The sequence below is a fragment of the Lygodium microphyllum genome, chromosome 20 (assembly GCF_053477565.2).
Source record: "Lygodium microphyllum isolate KBCC chromosome 20, Lygodium_microphyllum_v1.1.10, whole genome shotgun sequence".
NCBI lineage: Eukaryota > Viridiplantae > Streptophyta > Polypodiopsida > Schizaeales > Lygodiaceae > Lygodium > Lygodium microphyllum.
The window spans coordinates 32,249,758-32,269,462 of record NC_141154.1 but is presented as its reverse complement, the minus strand read 5'-3'; the positions used below and the strand labels follow the sequence as shown (position 1 = coordinate 32,269,462).

Sequence of the window (19,705 nt, the reverse complement as noted above, 5' to 3'; positions counted from 1 at the left end):
GTATACCTCAATGATAGCTTGTCAAATGTGGCGGTAAATGAATGCGCCCGTCGTTTTTCTTCCTCTCTTGTTGCTGGTATCTACGGCCCGCAAAAAGTAAGTGCCGAGTGGACATGAGACGAGTATGTTGATGATGCCCCGTTTCTTACGATCACTCCATCCGTCGGTGAGAATGAAGCAACCATATTTTATCCATGCGGCCCGAATAGGATCAAGGGCTCTATCAATCCTCTCCTCTTCATCAATCTTTCTCGTTCTCATGTCGTTGTATGTGACACCGGTCCATCCTTCACATGGATCCACATTGGCAATGGCTTTTACCATCTTCTTCCATTACTCTTGCTTTAGGACATTGAATGCAAGATTGCACTCAATCACCGTGCGTGCAATTTCAATGTCCGCAAGTCGTTGCCTTTCTCTAAGAAAGGCAACTGATCTACGCACATGACCGGGAGCTTGAGGGAGAGACGATTCTCTCTCCGGCACCGCATGAGCCTCCACTCTTTGTCTTTTACCGAAGCCGGATGCCGATGTGGAGTCCCCCACCGCCAATGGTGGAGGCCTTTCATGCATCAGTTGAAGATACGCCCACATTGGATACTTCTTCGTTAGTAGGCATAGGAGTTGGTGCCAATAAGCCACTTCCTCCTCCTCTTGTGGATCCCTCTCATCTTGGTGAAAATCTCCTCCGCAATGTTTTGAGGGATCTCCTTGCATGGAGAAACTTCCCCTCCCCCCCCCCCCCGTCTTGGAAAGATGTTGGAGAAGCCAAGTTGCACCACTTGTATAGCGCTTCCCGCAATACTTGCATGTCCAATGGTGGGAGTTGGACTGACAGTCATTTTCCTCCAGGCGGACCATGTGTCTTCTCTTTTCTTTGATCCCTACAAGATGGGACAGCCAGCTAAAGATGAAGTTGTTGTTCGGATAATAGATTTCATGAGATCTTATGAATTGATCAAACATGAAGAGGTTGTTACCAGGTCTTTGCAAGAAGTGGTTGCAGAGATGAAGATGTTTGACAATAGAAATATTTTCAAGTTTTTTCACTTATATACAAAGATGTTAGAGTTGGCCACCAGTGTACTAATAGCTGATATGTTGAGATATTTTACTAGGGTTGTTTCTCGAATTTTTCGAGATCTTGTAGTTGCTTTCCACTATTCGAGGGCATGTCTCATCCAAACACAGTTTCTATGAGTGTTTCTATTGCAAGATATCGAAGATGTCTTATCACCAATTCTTTGCTACTCAAAGGATGAGGTCTCCATCCCTTCTACTAAGAGACGAAGAGATTTTCATGCTAGTTCACGCAACTAACAGGGATCTCTTAGCCCATTTGTTCGGGAACCCTCTCCTCCTCATTCTCTCCATGTTTCACAAAAGGCCCATTTTGCTAACCTTTATATGCCTTCCATGGCACTCTCTATAGAGGCGCTCGTACTCCCTTCTTTACCCAAAGAGGACCGGCTTGATGGTTCAAACTACTCGCTTTGGTCATGTAACGTGGAGTGTATCCTTGATATCTTCGATCTTTGGGAGTTTGTTACCCACCTTATTCCTTGTCCCGTGGAGGATCCCACCATTGGATCATCAATGGATCGTGTGGCCTTATGGGATCGGCTCAATTCTAGAGCCTGATCTTTCCTCTTTATGAGCTTATAGAATTCTGTCCTAGTGCATGTACAGAGGTTGCGAAAAGCAGCAAAGTATGGATAAAGCTTGATTCTTTGTACTATCAGAAGACATTTGCCCACCAGACAACTCTCAAAAAGAAATTACAGATACTCGTTGTTGATGATTCCCCTTCCATGAAGGATCATATGAACAGATTAGAGGACATGAGTGATGAGCCTGCATCCCTTGGAAGGATGATCTCTTCGAAGGATATGGCTATGATTCTTTTGACTCGGCTACCATCTCCCCGGTTTGATGTCTTCTACACTAGCCTTCTTACATCGAGGACCCTTGAGAAGCTTCTATGGGAGGAGCTTGCCCCGCTTGTTTTGGAGCATGACAAGCACGCCAAAGAGGTGGCCAATGGATCCACCTCCACCAAAGCTTTTGTTGCAAGTTTGGAAGGGGAAAAGAAGAAGAAAGAAAAGCCAAAGGCTAAAAGACAAGAGAGTTCTTCGAGCTCCAACTCCGACTTGAAGAAGCCTAAATGCTCATACTGTGGGAAGGGGACACATCCAAAGGAGAAATGTTGGAACAACTACCCTCACCTTCGTTTGAGAACAAAGGATGAAGCTAAAACGTCCGGGCCTTCTACCTCTACTCCAACGGTTACCCATGAGTCAGTGTTCCTTCATATTGTTGACTTGGAGGAGCCTTCTTCAATGGTTCCCTCGTCTTCTGAGAGGCCTTGGTTGGTTGATAGTGGAGCTTCTAGTCATATGACTCCACAAGGTAATTTGTTGCAGGATCTATGCCCTTTTGAGGGTTCAGTCATCACTGTTGGTGACATTGTATCGATGCTTATTTGTGGTGTCGGCACTTTGCCTTTGTTTCCTGACCACACATCGAGCTCCCTTTTACAAGCCCTTTATATTCCGGACTTGGGCTTTCCACTCCTCTCAATTTATGTACTTACTAGGCTTGGTACCCGAGTTGTCTTCACTGAGCAAGCCGTTTGTACTGAGGATTCTTCTACATGGGCTGTTATCACGATCGGTTGGCAGAAGAGCGGGTTTTACAGGCTCCATTCCCCTTCTCTTAAACAGGGTCCTCCAAGGCTGTTGTCTATTGCTATACTTACTCCCGCTTGTGCACCATCTCTTCCATAGGTTCTTTTCCATCCCCCACCCTCTCCTCTGGTGGTTCCCTCATAGCCCCCATCCCTTTTAGATGGAGACGATCTCTGTGATGTGGCTATGGATTCCCTACCTCAAACCTTAAAAATTCATTAAAAAAATCATACAAATTCAATTAAAAAATAGGAAAATAGCTGAAAACTTCCTTACCAAATTGGAAAATTTTTTGGTTTATTTTGCTGGTTACAATGCCGAGAATTAATTGCAGAAAATTAACAATCCTTAAAATCCTTCAAAATTCATTGAAAATTACCTAAAATTCTCTAAAAATCGATAAAAATCGGAATTAAATTCAGAAAAATCACAGAAAATTTCATCAATGCATTTGACTATTTTTGGAATATTCTATAAGCTGAAAAAGCCTTGGCAGATTCTTCATTGGCAATCTACATCAATAGACTTCATCAACATTGGCATTCCTCTTGCCATCCCAAGATCCATTTTTTCCTTGGCCTTCCGCCACATCCAGGATCTGAGAGGGGGTGTTAGCAAACATGTTTGTCATGCCTTGTCATCTCCTACCTATGAGCTTCAATCTGAGTCAAACGAGGACTTTTGGAGCTCTGACAAGTCTATCATGTGTTTTGATGGGGGAGGCTACTTATTCTAGAGTGGCTATCTATGTGCATTTCTATGCATTTTCTCCAATTGTCGGGTTCCATTGTGCTTTTCTTATGCAGTTTCTACATTTCCCGGGCTGTCCTTGCCTGTCACACATTGTCCATGCCCTCCGGGATTTTTTCTGTGCCACCTATATTTTTCTAGCATTTTTACCAACTCGACCAACATTAAATGCTGGTCAGCAAGCTTTTTGGCATCTTTCTAGGGCAAGTCGGCCAGATTTGGGAATTATTGGCTATTTATACCCTGCCCCTCTCCACACTTCATTATTATCAAGTCGTCTTCCTTTCTTCTAGCAGGTGTACATTCCGACTCCGTCATCTTCCTCCGTCTCCAACGTTGCTGTTATCATCAGCCTATCCAGTGCCCTCACTAACACTGTGGGCTGCGTGTAGGGACTCATCAATCCTCCTTCTATATTCAACATTTGTTCCTTGTTCAATGCAGGTTTCTTTTCTTCTTCTCTTGTAGATTGTCTCTCTCTCTCTCTTCCTCTGTGTTCGAGGTTCCTTCTTCCCTTGTGCACTCTCATAGAGAGATGGCAGCAGCCTATCACCTAGCATTAGATGCTGAAAATGCAAGCTGATTAGGTACTACTATGATGAAGCAGACGGAGACCTCCAAACAGCAAGGCTATGGCTGAAAACAAGCCACCTAGGGCTGGATAGTGATGGGCTGCAATCAATGATGGCTGGACAACAACAAATGGTAGGTGGCTAATGGCTGAATTTTACACAATAGAATGAGGAACCTACACAAAAGGATGAGACTGAATGGTGGGCAACCTATCTATTTATAGATGTCAAAGGGTGCCTCAAAATTTAGGGTTTTGGGGGACCAATTTTGTGGTTTTCCTAATTAAGTGTGTTTCCGGGTTGTTTCAAGATTCTAATCAGCTGTAAAGTGTGTTTTAGCTCAGTTTATGCATGTGACTTTGTGGACTAGGGCACAAGATAGTATTCCGTGTATTTAGGCATTTTTATTTGGCCATTATGATGTGGTTTTTGGCATTTATCGGCTAGTTAATGCTGGCCGACCTGTCATATTATTGGCATTTATCTTGCCCAATTTCACGCACTCCTCCACAAACATTATCAAACATTTGTCATTCATAGTTCCTTGCTGGAGAGAGGAGCCAGCGCCAATGCCTTCATACACAATGAATCACATTGGTTCTGTACTATCTCATGTCTTGGTATATGGATTCCATTTCCCAAGCATTATTCTGAGTTCTCTTCTCTTGCTGTGTTCCTCTTTTCTCTCTATCTTGTGTTCAGCAGTCTATTTCAGTATAGGTATATGCTTCCATTGCTGCATACACTTATGACATGGTATCAAACCGCAGGATCTATGTTCCTACTAATGTTTTTCTGCTGATTACATGTCCGTATAACCTTTTCTGATCAAGCGATCTACTGCTACTTGCTATCCAACCTGCCTCTCGTCTACTAGAGCTTGTGTTTTTTGCACAGGAATCTGCATTTTCAGCCTACGTCAGCATCCTGCCTGTTTTCATGATGCATTTATTGCTTAATTCAGCCTGCATTTTGGTTTTCTAACCTTGATTACTGGCTGGGCAACTGTGTGTACAAGTCGTTTTTGCTTTTTTGACATTTTTTGGCTGTATTTTTAAGTCCTTGCTGTAGTCACACTCATCTTTTGATCAGTTTTTCATTTCCACTACATGTGAACTCTCATGTTGTGCAATCTTTGCTATTCGTTTGGCTGTCTTCTCTCTCTGTCCACTTTTTATCCTCTTATCTTCTCTTCATGTCCTCGCTAGGTGGCTCCTCCATGCACTTCTATTGATTATAAGTTACATGGCCCTAACTATTCAACTTAGAGTGTTGTTATGAAAGCATGGTTCATGCAAAAGCGGTTATGATACATTGTTTGTGGAGCTATTCCACGTCCTCAGTGCCCTTGTCCAATTCCAATATTCATGCTCTAGTGCTTCTACTCTTGGCACCATATGGAAACTCACAGCCTATTTCCGCCTACCCACCTCCTATTCCGTCTTATCCCCCTCCCTCCTGCCCACCTTATCCTTCTTACCCATCTTATCCAACATCTCATGGTTCATCTTCCTCATTGGCCAAGCATGCTTTTTCTAATAAGACTCCTTGCAACAGGTCAAATTATACTACTTGGTTAAATTTGATGACTCATGTTCTTGACTCTCAAAACTTATGCGACCTTGTTTAGGGGTTGGAATCCCAACCTAATTCTGCACTTGTTCCATACAAGGTTGTCCGCTCATGGAAGGCTAGGAATGCCTCCGCTATAGTCAAGTTGATGCAAGGTTTTCTCCTTGAGTTTCACTCCAGTTACAACATTTTGACCTAGCATCCAAGCGATGCACACACTTGACTGACTATATGCAGCTTGGGATAGGACCCGTCGTATCCACTTGACCATGAACTTCAAAATTTCAAAATCACTAAACGAGATTACCTTAAGGTCAAGTTGGCTGAGTATCAGCGAATCCTTGCTAAGTTCTCTATCACGGGGGCTCCCAAGTCCTCTAATGACTAGGTCATGTGTTGAGAAATCCATTCATTAACTACATTTTTTTTCATTTCTTCATTCAAGATTCACTTTTACTATCCCAAAAAGAGCTAGGCGCCCACATTCTGGAGTGCCACTTGAGACTATCTATACCTATGAACAGGGCACTCACTCCCCTCATTCTACACACTGCCATTCATTCATCCATTCACTCTTTCTATCAAATCACTCTATTTTATTTGTCTTCACTCTTTATTCTATCAATCTTCACTCTGTTCCTCAACCTCTCCACTGCTATCTACACCCCTACCAAGAGGACATCTCAGTTCATGGACAATTCCATGCAACCGTTTACTGCCTCGCCCTGTTTTCCACACCCAGCATGTTGTATTTATAGGTCAGATGTTGGCACCCATCAATCTTCACTCTGTTCCTAAACCTCTCCACTGCTATCTACACCCCTACCAGGAGGACATCTCAGTTCGTGGACAATTCCATGCAACCGTTTACTGCCTAGCGCCCTGTTTTCCACACCCAACATGTTGCATTTATAGGTCAGATGTTGCCACCCAACTGGTCTATATTGTCTAGCTGATAGGCATCAACACAATTGCTACGGGAGATATCATTTTCATCATCTAGGATTTGTGTTTTGCTGCACAGCTCAGTTTCAAAATCTGATTCAGCTCCGACAAGCAGTCTGTTGTTCCTCCTTGTTGCGTTTTGCAATTGGGAGGCCCTCCATTGCTCTGTTTTACCCTGAAGAAAGCCGACCTATTGATCTGGAGCTTGGTGGTTGCTGATCATCTTCTTCTTCTCTCCAATGGCATCCAAGGACTGCATTCCACTCCCTCTATAGCTATCCTTCAGCATTCAACATATACCTTCCATATTTTTTGTTTTTGTTTTTTGAGACGGGTGCCTAATCGGACCCAAAGGCGGAACGCTATGCCACTAGCTTATGATTTCGCTACTTCCTTCAGGACCAAGGTCCTTGGAAGACTCCTCCCAATGGACAGAGCGTGGGTAGGCACCTAGCACCCCGGTTCAGCAATCCATGTAGTGTTGGACTCTCATCAGCTAAAACCGTTGATCCCGACGGGTTCCCTCAAAGGGATGCCATACCCCAAGGTCGGGCGTCGGCTCAAAGGTGGTGTCTCGTTGCACTCAAGCAAACACTGCCTCCCGATAGCATTCACTTGCTTGAGCGAGGCAGTGCCATCATTGGTACGAGTATGAGCTTGCACACAAGATTGCAAAGGGAGGATATCATCATCTCCCTACCCGCGAAGGGCAGGGATCACGCATATAATGCTCCCAAGTACCTCGGCATCGCCTCGCCGATGAATGCTGCCACAAGGCGATGCCTCGGGACCACATTCCTCAAGTGCGGACGAGTGCTCACCTAATTGGGTAAACACACCCCACCGATCTCCCCACCAAGGAGTAGCGTATCTATACCTTCCATATCGTATTGCCCAGAGGATTGCATTTCACTCCCTTCACTGTGCAGATTCCTACACGTACTACCACTTGATCAGTCATGACATTGTAGTGCGTTACATCATTGGGAGATACCCTTATCTCCTTATCCTCCCACCCTCCCTTACACGTTTGCCACACCAGTCCTATGGCCTCTACACAGATAGGACAGCCAACTAGGTGCATCTCTTGCGGCAAGGACGGTCATATTAATGAAGATTGTTGTCATCGACCTTTGTTCCCTACCCTACTAGACTATATGTGTCTTCCCCTTGGTGATCCTTGTTCCACCTCACTCTTCTAGGCTACAAAGTTCATTCTACATCGGCTATCACATTTATATGCTCAAGGCAATAAGATGCACATGATGTGCACTAAGCCCTTGTTAGCAAAAGAAGGCTCTAAGGCCCCATTAGGCAATAAGATCTCCTGGAGACCGTTGCAATGCACTACAGAGGTTTGCACCACCCATTTTCGAGTCCAATGGCTTTCTCGGCCCATGGTTCTACAATTCATTCCACCGAGAGATAGTGATTGTTGTTAAGACAAAGAGCGCGAGGATCGAGACACGCAATGCTTTCACACAGCAGAGAAACAAAGAGAGAGTGTAGAGTAGAGAGGAGAGTGAGCACAACGTTCTAGGGCACAATGACGAGTGTACCTCTTTAGGTTTTCGGATAGATATATATAAAAGTGCAAATGTACTAAGGGTGTGTTCACACCGTGCACATATAAAAGACACGATGGCCCTTTATTCCCAACAACCTCCCACCTAAAGGCAATGTGCCTTAAGAGGAGAAAAGAATCAGCTAAGTCTAGGTATGTACAAAGCTGAAATACATATACCTATCCAACTCCCATCATCTGTCGGCAATGAGCAAACCGCTCTGCTGCAAGACCCTTCGTGAGAAGATCTACAAGATTATCATTTGTATGCACTTTGACAAGCTCAATGCTCTTGCTGTCAAGTACATCTCTAATAAAGTAATACTTCACCTGTATGTGCTTCGTCTTTGCATGAAAGACGGGATTCCGTGCTAGCATGATAGCACTCTCACTATCACAATGGAGAACACGTAACTCTGTAATGTCAAGCTCTCCCACTAGACGTGAAAGCCATAAAGCCTCCTTGCATGCCTCAATTGCAGCCACATACTCTGCCTCTGTAGTAGACAATGCAACACAATTTTGTAGCCTGGAGATCCAAGAGACTGCTCCTCCTGTGAAGGTAAACACATACCCAAAAGTGGACTTGCACAAATCCTTTGTGCCTTTGAGGTATCCGATAATACTTTTCATTGCTTCCCAATGCCTTTTACCAGGGTTTGCCATGTATTTGCTAATCACTCCCACTGCAAAGGCAATGTCAGGACATGTAGCAACCATAGCATACATCAAACTGCCAACAACTGAAGCATATGGTATCTTGGCTATTTCAGCCTTCTCATCATCAAATGTAGGGCTGTCCTCTGCACTGAGTTTCACATATAGAGGCAGTGGAACCCCAATTGTTTTTCCCGCTCCATATTGGAACGCTGCAAAACCTTGTAGATATACTTCTGCTGAGATAGATAGAGTAATCCTTTTGACCTATCTCTTAGTATTCGCACACCAAGAATGTGATTTGCATCACCAAGTTCCTTCATGTCAAAGCTGCCACATGAAGACTTCGCTTCAGTGAGTCCAAGGCATGAGTATCCCTGCCAGCAATCAGCATGTCATCAACATACAGAACCAAGATAATCAGGCTGCCATCTGCTGCCTTCTTGGTGTACAAGCAGTGATCCACTTGACTTCTATGAAACCTTGAGACTGCATAAATATATCAAACTTATGATACCATTCTCTTGGTGTTTATTTCAGCCCATACAAACTCCTTTTGAGTTTATATACCATCTTCTCTTTCCCTTTTGCCACAAACCCTTCAAGCTGCTGCATATATATGTCACTAGGGCATCATAATCAACTGCACATATTACATCAGCCTCTGTATCTGAAAGCTCCTCTATGACCACACTAGAGGCCACATTGGCCTTTTCTTTGCCTTTGGTTGTCTCCTCCAGATCTGTCCAGCTCAGTCATATGCTCCAGATCTACTGTTTTCAGCTTGCGCGCAGCCCTGCACACAGTCCAACACGCAGCCCTGCACACAACCCGAGGAGTTGCTGTTTTGGAAGAGCTGCTGCTGTTTTCAGCTCTGCCCACCATTTTCTTAGCTCTGCCTGCCATTTTCTCAGTCCTGCCCGCCAATTTCTGCAAACCCTAAAAAGTGCAAAAATCCTAATTTTCAAATTTGGGGTTTTCTCGAAATTTTTGGAATTTCCAATCTATTTCAGCCATCTCTTCGCGAATCTCAGCTCGTGCTGCCCAAAAATTTGGGGCTTTTGCTAATTTTTGCTCCCGGAGTTCGAATTAACAACCAATTCGAAGATATTTCTCAATTTCTTGGACATTCCCACCAAAAATTTAGGGCTTTTGCCCGATTGGAGGCCCTTTGAGCAAATTGTTACCAAACTCATAGACATTGCGCAATTTCTTCCACATTGGCTCAAGAAAATTTGGGGCTTTTTAGTTTTTTGGATCTGGCACAGGGCTTTTGCTAATTTTTGCTCCTGGAGTTCGAAGTGACAACCAATTCGAAGAAATTTCTCAATTTCTTGGACATTCCCACCAAAAATTTAGGGCTTTTGTCCGACTGGAGGCCCTTTGCGCAAATTGTTACCAAACTCTGCAATTTCTTCCACATTGGCTCAAGAAAATTTGGGGCTTTTCAGTTTTTTGGATCCGGCACGCATCAGAGGCATATTTCAGCTGCTCTTCACTGCTGACACGCATTCCGATGTGACATTTCTGCAAAAATTCTAGCTGTAGAAATTTTGGAAAGAAATTTGGGGCTTTTGCTTGGCACGCAGTCCAAGGCAAGCAACAAGCAGCAAACAGCATTTAATTGCTGTTACAATCAGATTGGGCATATAATTTTGGGAAAATTCAGTAAATTTTGGTAAGAATCAGTATTAAGTTGCTGTTTCTCTTCCTTATTTTCTGCTTTCTCTCTCTCTCTCCCTCCGTATTCGTATTCCCTCTTCCGCAGCGCACTCTCACATGGTATCAGAGCCGAAGGAGAGTACACGGAGCTGAGATTTACGCGGGAGAACACCCACAACTTTGCGTTTGCTGGTCAAGACATCTCCAACAGCTGAGACGTCACCTTCTGCACCATCTTCTTGATCAAGGCGGCCTGTTTTGGTGTCACATCTTTGCGTTTGCTGCTGGCGTCATCCCCAACAGCCAAGGCGGCCCTTCCAAGAGGTCCCAAATATTTGCATTTGCTGCTGGCGCCTTCTCCAGTGGCTGCCATGTCATCAACAACCTCTTCCTGCTTGCGTTTTCAGCCAGGCGGCCTTCTCAACAGCTGGGCGACATCTTCCTTACTGGCGTTTTGAGGCAGGAGGCTGTTTTTCTGTGGTGATTGCATCGTTAGCATTTGTGTTTGACATCATCCTTGCGTTCTGTGCAAGGAGGCCAGCTCAGGAGCTTCTGGTGTTTGTGTTTCGGCACCGGCAACCTTCCCTTGTTGTGTTTTGGTGTTTGCAGATATCGAAGATGTCTTCTCATCAGTTTACGGGCTTTGATGACTCAGATGACGAGCTTTTGTCTCGACACTCATCTGAACGGAGGCGTGATTTCTATCACGAGGACCATCGTCCGGAGTCTATTCCTCTTTCCCGTCCCCCTTCTATTCATGTATCTCGGCAAGCCCCTTCCAGTGGGCCGAAGATGCAGCCTTTGGTACCCCCTGTACAGGTACCCGTACTTCCTCAGCTGCCCAAAGAGGACCAGTTGGATGGCTCCAACTTTTCTCTATGGTCCTGCAAGGTGGAGTGTATCTTGGACTCCTTCGATCTTTGGGAGCTTGTTTCTGTTCCTATTCCCCGGCCTAAGGTGGATCCCGCAGATGGGACATCTATGGATCGTGCAGCCTTATGGGATCGGCTTAATTCTAGAGCCAGATCTTTCCTCTTTCTGAGTTTGCAGGATTCTGTCCTTGTTCATGTTCACAGGTTGAAAACTGCAGCAGATGTGTGGAGAAAGCTCGCGTCTCTCTATCAACAGAAGACGTTTGCCCACCGGATATCTCCCGAAAAGAAGTTGCGGATGCTCGCTATTGATGATAGTCCTTCCATGAAGGACCACATCAACAGATTACAGGATATGAGGGATGAGCTTGCATCCCTCGGTCGGACGATATCTTCTGAAGACATGGCTATGATTCTTTTGACTCAGCTGCCATCGCCTCGGTTTGATGTCTTCTACACCAGCCTTCTTACATCGAGGACCCGTGAGAAGCTTGTGAGAGCAGAGGATCGAGGTACAGCCAGATTCAGTAGACAGTGTGAGAGTGAGAGAGACAGAGTTAAAGCACGACACCCAAGAGAAAAAACTGAATGAGTGTAATCTGAAAGTACAAAGTACAACCCTTAAACCTTAGGGTTGTAGGGGGGTGTTCACACCCGACACACACTAAGTGCCTAAATGTGTGTAACATAAGCATATAAGTACATACGATAATAAGACCATAAGTCTGGGGGAAAAAACCTCTCCTACCGAGAGTAAAAAGTGCCCCAGTGTCCTACTGATCACCGACACTCCCATATGAGCGTAGGCGTAAGTAAGGCGTGAGTAAAATACCCAACAAACCCCCCTAGAGTGAAGAGTGATCAAGAGTACAAGGATCATCCGCCACCAAAGGATATCAAATTTAAAGCATCGCGAAATGCTTCAAATTTGTCACGAGGAAGAGCTTTGGTGAAGATGTCTGCCACATTACTGATGGTAGGACAATAGACAAGGCTGATATCACCTGCATGTAGCCTCTCTCTGACAAAGTGATAGTGAATCTCAATGTGTTTCGTGCGAGCATGAAACAATGGGTTCCGTGCCACTGCAATGGCACTCTGACTGTCAGTGAACAAAGGAGTAGGCTCAGTAACAGATACATCCAAATCAGCTAGCAAGCGTCTAAGCCATACGCATTCAACTATGGTGGTGAAAGCTGCCTTGTATTCAGCTTCACATGACGATGTGGCAACAGTGGATTGTTTCTTGCTAAGCCAAGAAATGCAAGAAGTGCCAAGAAAGAAACAATTGCCACTAGTAGAGTGATGTGTATCATAATCACCAGCCCAATCAGAATCACTGTAAGCATGTAAATGCAGTGGTCCCCCCCCTTGGCATAAAGCAACCCAAGAGAACGAGTACCCTGCAAGTAGCGGAAAACACGCTTGACAGCTTGCCAATGTGACATACGTGGCTGATGCATATACCTGCTCAAGGCTGAAACTGCAAACTGTATGTCCGGCCTAGTATTGCATAGATAGATAAGACATCCAACTGCAGGAGCATATGTATGTATATCAAACAAATCACTGTCATCATGTAATGACAATTTCAGTCCAGGTTCCATGGGAGTAGTAACTGGCTTGCAATCCTGTAAGCCAAATTTCTCAAGAAGCTGCCCAATATACCGTGACTGTGATAACCCAATACCTCGAGCATTATGTATGAACTGGATGCCCAAGTAGTAATGCAAAACTCCCAAGTCAGACATGTCAAAAGTTTGCTGCAAATTTTGTTTGAATGCTGAAATCTGATCAGCATGTGTTCCAGTGAGCAAAAGGTCATCAACATAAAGACATAAAATCAGCATAGATCCCCCTTCTTTACATACGTAAAGGGTAGACTCAGACGAACTGTTTAGAAACCCCTGACCAAGCAAGAAAGCATCTATCTTTTCATACCAAGCTCTAGGAGCTTGTTTTAAACCATATAGTGCCTTTTTGAGCTTGCATACCAAATTTTCTGAGCCTTCACCTGCAAAACCAATGGGCTGCTGTACATAAACTTCCTCCTGAAGTTCCCCATGTAAAAATGCAGTCTTGATATCTAGCTGATGGACTGTCCAACCATAATGTGCAGCCAAAGCAATCATAGACCTGATGGTCGTCATACGGGAAGTAGGAGCAAATGTCTCCTCATAATCAATGCCCTTTTTCTGTGCGTAGCCTTTAGCTACCAACCGTGCCTTGTATTTATCAATGGATCCATCTGCTTTTCTTTTCAATTTGTAGACCCATTTTGTTCCAATGGCTTTCTTCCCAAATGGCAAGGACACCAAATCCCAAGTGTGATTCTTAGTAATAGAATCTAATTCACCTTGCATGGCTGCCATCCAATGCACACTGTGTTGTGCATCCTCATAACATTCAGGCTCTTCATTATCAAAAGTACTTGCTGCCATAATAAACTCCATGGTATGTGCTGAATCATGCAAACGAGTTTGCCTTCTAGTACGACCAGCCATGGCTGCATAACGGCGGGCAGGACTGTCGCGAGCAGGCGTTGACTCCGCCTGCAGGAAACGGGGCCCTGGCGGATGACGTGGAGCCCTGGCGTCTGACGGACAGGATGATAGGCGACGGGCTGCAGACGTTGCTGACGACGCTGACGCTGACGTTGCTGACGAGCAGGGTACTGGTGGAGCTGCGCTGAACTGGCGCTGGAGGCTGACGACGAGCAGGCGTCTGTTGACGAACAGCACTGGCGTGCTGATGACTGACGACTTGGAGCAAACGCAGAACAGAGGTGGCTCGGGTGCGGTCAGGACTGCACGTTGCAGGCAGAAGCTAAGCTTAGAACTGAGCTCTAATACCAAATGTGAGAGCAGAGGATCGAGGTACAGCCAGATTCAGTAGACAGTGTGAGAGTGAGAGAGACAGAGTTGAAGCACGACACCCAAGAGAATAGATTGAATGAGTGTAATCTGAAAGTACAAAGTACAACCCTTAAACCTTAGGGTTGTAGGGGGGTGTTCACACCCGACACACACTAAGTGCCTAAATGTGTGTAACATAAGCACATAAGTAATACGATAATAAGACCATAAGTCTGGGGGAAAGAACCTCTCCTACCGAGAGTAAAAAGTGCCCCAGTGTCCTACTGATCACCGACACTCCCATATGAGCGTAGGCGTAAGTAAGGCGTGAGTAAAATACCCAACAAAGCTTCTATGGGAGGAGCTATCCCCGCTTGTCTTGGAGCATGACGAGCGACTCAGAGAGGTCAGTGCTAGTGGATCCGACTCCACTAGAGCCTTTGTTGCAGGTTCGGGAGGACAGAAGAAGAAGAAGAAGTCAAAGGCTACGAAGAAGGACAGTTCTTCAGGCTCTGACTCAGATTCAGAGAGACCGAAGTGCCCACACTGTGGGAAAGGGACACATTCCGAGGAGAAATGCTGGAAGAAGTACCCTCACCTTCGTCCGAAAGCGAAGGATGGATCTCCATCGGAGCCTTCTACCTCTACACCAGCTGTTACCCATGAGTCAGTGTTCCTTCATATCCATGCTTTGGAGGAGGATTCTTCTTCCGTGGCTGCAGTGTCTTCTGCGCGGCCTTGGTTAGTGGACAGTGGTGCTTCAAGTCATACGACTCCCCGAGGTGATTTGTTACAGGATCTCCGTCCATCAAAGGGTTCAGTCACTGTTGGTGACATTTTATCGGTGCCTATTAGTGGTGTTGGCACATTGCCTTTGTTTACCGACCGACCTTCGAGCTCCTTTTCACAGGCCCTACATGTTCCGGATTTGGGCCTTCCCCTCCTCTCAGTTTATGGCCTTACGAGGCTTGGCACACGAGTGATCTTCACCGAGCATGCCGTTGTTATTGAGGATTCTCTTACAGGAGCTGTCTTATCTACAGGTTGGCAGGAGAGCGGGCTTTACAGGCTCCATTCCCCTTCTTTGATGCAGGGTCCTCCGAGGCAGTCTATTGCTACACCCGTTCCTGCTTGTGCACCTTCTCTTCCACAGGTTCCTTCCCATCCCCCACCCTCTCCTCCGATGGTTCCCTCGTACCCCCCATCCCTTTCAGAGGGGGACGATCTCGGTGATGCGGCTGTGGATTCCCTGGCCCCTAGTGTTTTAGAGGGGGATTCCCAGGATCGTGAGGAGCTCCTTCAGCGGCAGTCTACATCGACGGACTTCATCGACATTGGCATTCCTCTTGCCACCCCAGGATCTATTTCCTCTTCGGCCTTCAGCCACATCCAGGATCTGAGAGGGGGTATTAGCAGTCATGTTTGTCATGCCTTGTCATCTCTTGCCTGTGAGCCTCAGTCTGAGTCAGACGAGGACATTAGGAGCTCTGACATGTTTGTCATGTGTTATGATGGGAGAGGCTAGTCACTCTCGACTGGCTATCTTAGGTTGTGTATTTCTTTTTGGCCTCTTTTAGTGGGCAGCCACTGGCTGCCCGGCCACTTTTTGGTCACTGTTGTGGGGCACCCATTTTAGGGCATTTTTAGGGTTTGCGCCCATTTTAGGGTTAGGGTTAGGGTTTGTCCGGTCTGGGAAAAGCCAATCTCCGCTAGTAAGTGACGGAGCCAAACTGCCTCCATAGCGGTCGAACATAGGGCCCGATACTCAGCCTCTGTAGAAGAAAGTGCCACAGTAGGCTGCTTCTTGCTGCTCCAAGAGACAGCACCGGATCCAAGGGTGAAAGCATAACCTGTAGTGGATCGTCTCGAATCCACATCACCTGCCCAATCAGAATCACTCCATCCAGAAAGGGTAATCCCATCTCCATACATGATCCCGAAGGATCGAGTCCCCTGTAAATAGCGAAGAACCCGCAAGGCTGCCTGCCAGTGATCCTGTGTTGGAGTCTTCATAAAAGAAGACAATAAAACCACCACAAAAGAGATATCCGGCCTAGTGTGAAGCAGCCAGATGAGACAGCCGACAAGGCACCTGTAACGAGTGGCATCTGTAAGGGGGACTCCATCTGTCAAAAGCTTGGACTCTGGGTCCATGGGGCATGAGATAGGCCGACACGCAGCCATATCAAACTCCGAAAGAAGCTCGGAGATGTACCTGTGCTGCGAGATAAAAATGCCCTGTGTCAACTGATAGATCTCCAGGCCTAGAAAGAAGTGAAGGATCCCTAGATCCGTCATGTCAAACTCCTGTTGAAGAATGGACCGAGTATGCTCCACCTGCTGAGTGTCGCTCCCTATAATGATAAGATCATCCACATACAAGATAAGGAACACAGAAAGGGAATCCACAGCCCGTAAGTAGAGATTGGGATCATGAGCGGAGCGCGCAAAGCCACTCTGTAGAAAGAAGCTGTCAATCCTCTGGTACCAAGCACGAGGAGCCTGCTTCAGGCCATAAAGAGCCTTCCGCAGCCTGTAGACATGATCCTCCTTCCCCTGCACAAGAAAACCAGGAGGCTGTGAAACATAAATCTCCTCCTCAAGAACGCCATTCAGAAAAGCAAACTTGACGTCCATCTGATAAACAGGCCAACGGTGGTGAGCAGAAAGAGCCAAAAGAACTCGAATGGTGGACATCCTAGCTGTAGGAGCAAAAGTCTCGAAGTAGTCCAAGCCTGCGCGCTGTGCAAAACCCTTGGCAACAAGCCTAGCCTTATGCTTGTCCAAGGAGCCATTTGCAAGATACTTGGTCTTAAAGACCCATTTCACACCTATCACCTTCCGTTTCTCGGGAAGCGGAACAAGCTCCCAAGTATGGTTTCACTCGATGGAATCGAGCTCGGCCTGCATAGCCTGTCTCCAAATATCCTGTGCAAGAGCCTCCTCCACAGTGGAAGGCTCGGAATCCTGAAGAATCTGTAACATAAGAGCATAGTTCACACATAGTGAACTATCCCACTGGGCCTATAGACGGGCTGATCGTCGTGGACCTGTAGAAGAAGCAGGAAAGTGAGTAACACCTGAATCCTGCATGAGCCAGCGATACCATAAAGGAATCCTGAGAGACTCCTGCTGCTGCGAGGGAGACCGGGGGGTCTCTGGAACCTGCAAAGCACCCAAATCGGAGAGGGACTCCCCCTCACCGAATGAAGGTAGATCCTCCGCATCAGAATAAGGCTGTGTATCCCGAGAAGATCCCGAAGTGGAGGTGGAAGAGCTCGTAGAAGACGGAGGCACATCCACCAAAGGGGAAAGGGAAGCCGAAGGAGGAGGAATTACCCCCATTTTAGGGCATTTTTAGGGTTTGCGCCCATTTTAGGGTTAGGGTTAGGGTTTGTCCTTTGCCTATTTATAGGCAGCCCCCCTCCCCACTTGATCACTTGTCTTCTTTCAGATTCCAACACTCCTTCTCCCCCGTGGTGGTGCTGCCATCATCATCAGCCTGATCTGGTGCCCTCACTGACGCTGTGGGCTGCGTGCAAGGACTGATCAGTTCATTTCAGTGTATTCAGCATTCATTTCAGTCAGTGCAGATTTCTCTTCCTTATTTTCTGCGTTCGTATTCCCTCTTCCGCAGCGCACTCTCACATAATAATGGTGGAGAGTATATCTCACATGTCTTTGCATATCTTTATGAACTTTTGTGCAAGCCGTGATATCAAGAGAGAGTTGAGAACTCCTGAGAATCGTACTCAAAATTGTGTGGCTAAGAAGATAAACACAACCATTCAAGGGGGGTTCGTAGTATGCTCTCTAATGCTAGTCTTACTAATGGATTTTGGGCTGAAGCTATAAAAATAGCAATGTATTTTATCAACAAATCTCTTGGCAAGCCATTGGATGGCAAGATACCAAAGCAGTTATGGTCTCGCAAGAGACCTAGTTGTGATTGCTTGCATGTTTTTAGCTACGAGGCATTTATGCGTATACCTAGGGACAGGCGGATTAAGCTTGATCATAAGTCCAAGAAATGCATCTTCTTTGGCTATAGAGAGTCCAGTGAAATAGACCATCACTTGCGGAATCCTGAATCTAAAAGTGTAGCACACAACCATGATGTCATATTTAATGAGAATAAGATACATAAGCAACCTATCAAAACAATTGAGATCCGCAGAGTGGTGTTTTAAGAGGATGGGCAACCAACACATGAAGACTCCACTACCTATTTCACATGATGCATTTCACATGATGCAGGGCTTGGAAAGTCTGCTAATACTAAGGTAGAAGTGCCACGAGATGGTAGACAACCTCATATCTTACAGAATAGATAGATGGGACAACCAAGGGCTCCTATTGAGTTGGTTTTACACAAGCCTACAAGGGTTTCTAGACCACTATATAGATACATTCCATATCTAGACTATATCATGGTCACAAATTGTGGTGAGCCTTCTTATTATATGGATGCTATGACTAGAGATGGCAATCATAAGTGATAGAGGGCTATGCAGTTGGAGATGGATTCTTTGAAAAACATGCTACATGGAAGTTAGTCTCTTTGTCTAAGGGCAAACATACACTGCCGTGTAAGTGAGTCTACGAGTGGCAAGATTGTGGCCAAAGAATTTAAGCATGAGAAGGGAATTGACTTTGATTAGATCTTCTCACCAATAATCAAGATAATCACCCTTTGTACAATTCTTTCTTTGGTTGCTATAAAGTATATGAAGTTGATTCAGATAGATATAAAGACCACTTTTTTACATAGGGACTTACATTAGGATATTTACATGTGATAACATAAGGGATTTGTTATGAAAGGCAAGTAGCAATTGATGTGTCAACTACATAAGAGCTTATATAGTTTGAAACAAGCTCCCATGAATGGTATCATAAGTTCAATACCTCTGTGTGATCTCAAGGATGTACTTAAGTTTAAAAGTGAGACCGATTTCTACTTATACACTAGGAAGGCTCGAGATGGTAGCCTTATGATCTTGATTCCTTATATGGATGGCATGCTAGTTGCTAGAAAGTCGGTCATGAATGTGGATGCTTTAAGAAAAGATTACATGAGACCTTTAACATTAAGAAATTAGGGAGGAAAGTATTGGAGCATTTCAATATGGAGAGAGGGAAGATGATCAACATTCTATTACCTCCATATTTGAAACTTAACCAAGAGGGCAGTCCCAACTCAGATGAGCAGAAGGCTAAAATGGACAAGGTTCCTGATGTATTCATATTTGGCAGCTTGATGTATACCATGGTCGCTATACATCCAGGCATCGCTATACAATAGGAGTAGTTAACAGGTACATGGAAAACCTTGGCGAGAAGCATTGGGAGACAATAAAGAGGATCATAAGATATTTAAATAGCACTAGATCTATGTACATATACTTCAAAAAAAAGGATGCATCTATTCTTACATATATAGATGCATCTATTCTCGGATATGTAGACATTGATTATGGAAGGAGTGTAAAATCTAGGAAATCTACTATAAGTTTTGTCTTTTCTTGCACAAGTGGTGTAGTCTCTTGAGTCTCTCGATTGCAATCAT

General features: G+C 45.3%; 1 protein-coding gene across 8 annotated transcripts in view; it reads right to left on the bottom strand.

Annotated features, from left to right (window-relative positions):
* Nucleotides 1–19,705, bottom strand: part of LOC148018814 (uncharacterized) — an 81,153-nt gene that overhangs the window by 44,997 nt on the left and 16,451 nt on the right. For 2 of the 8 annotated variants that reach the window (XM_087701165.1, XM_087701164.1), the window contains exon 1: nucleotides 7–654. The exons of the other annotated variants lie outside the window; for them this stretch is intronic. The gene's annotated coding sequence lies outside the window, so the exon portion shown is untranslated. Of the gene's footprint in view, nucleotides 1–6; nucleotides 655–19,705 lie in introns of those variants that run through there. 8 annotated transcript variants of the gene reach the window in all.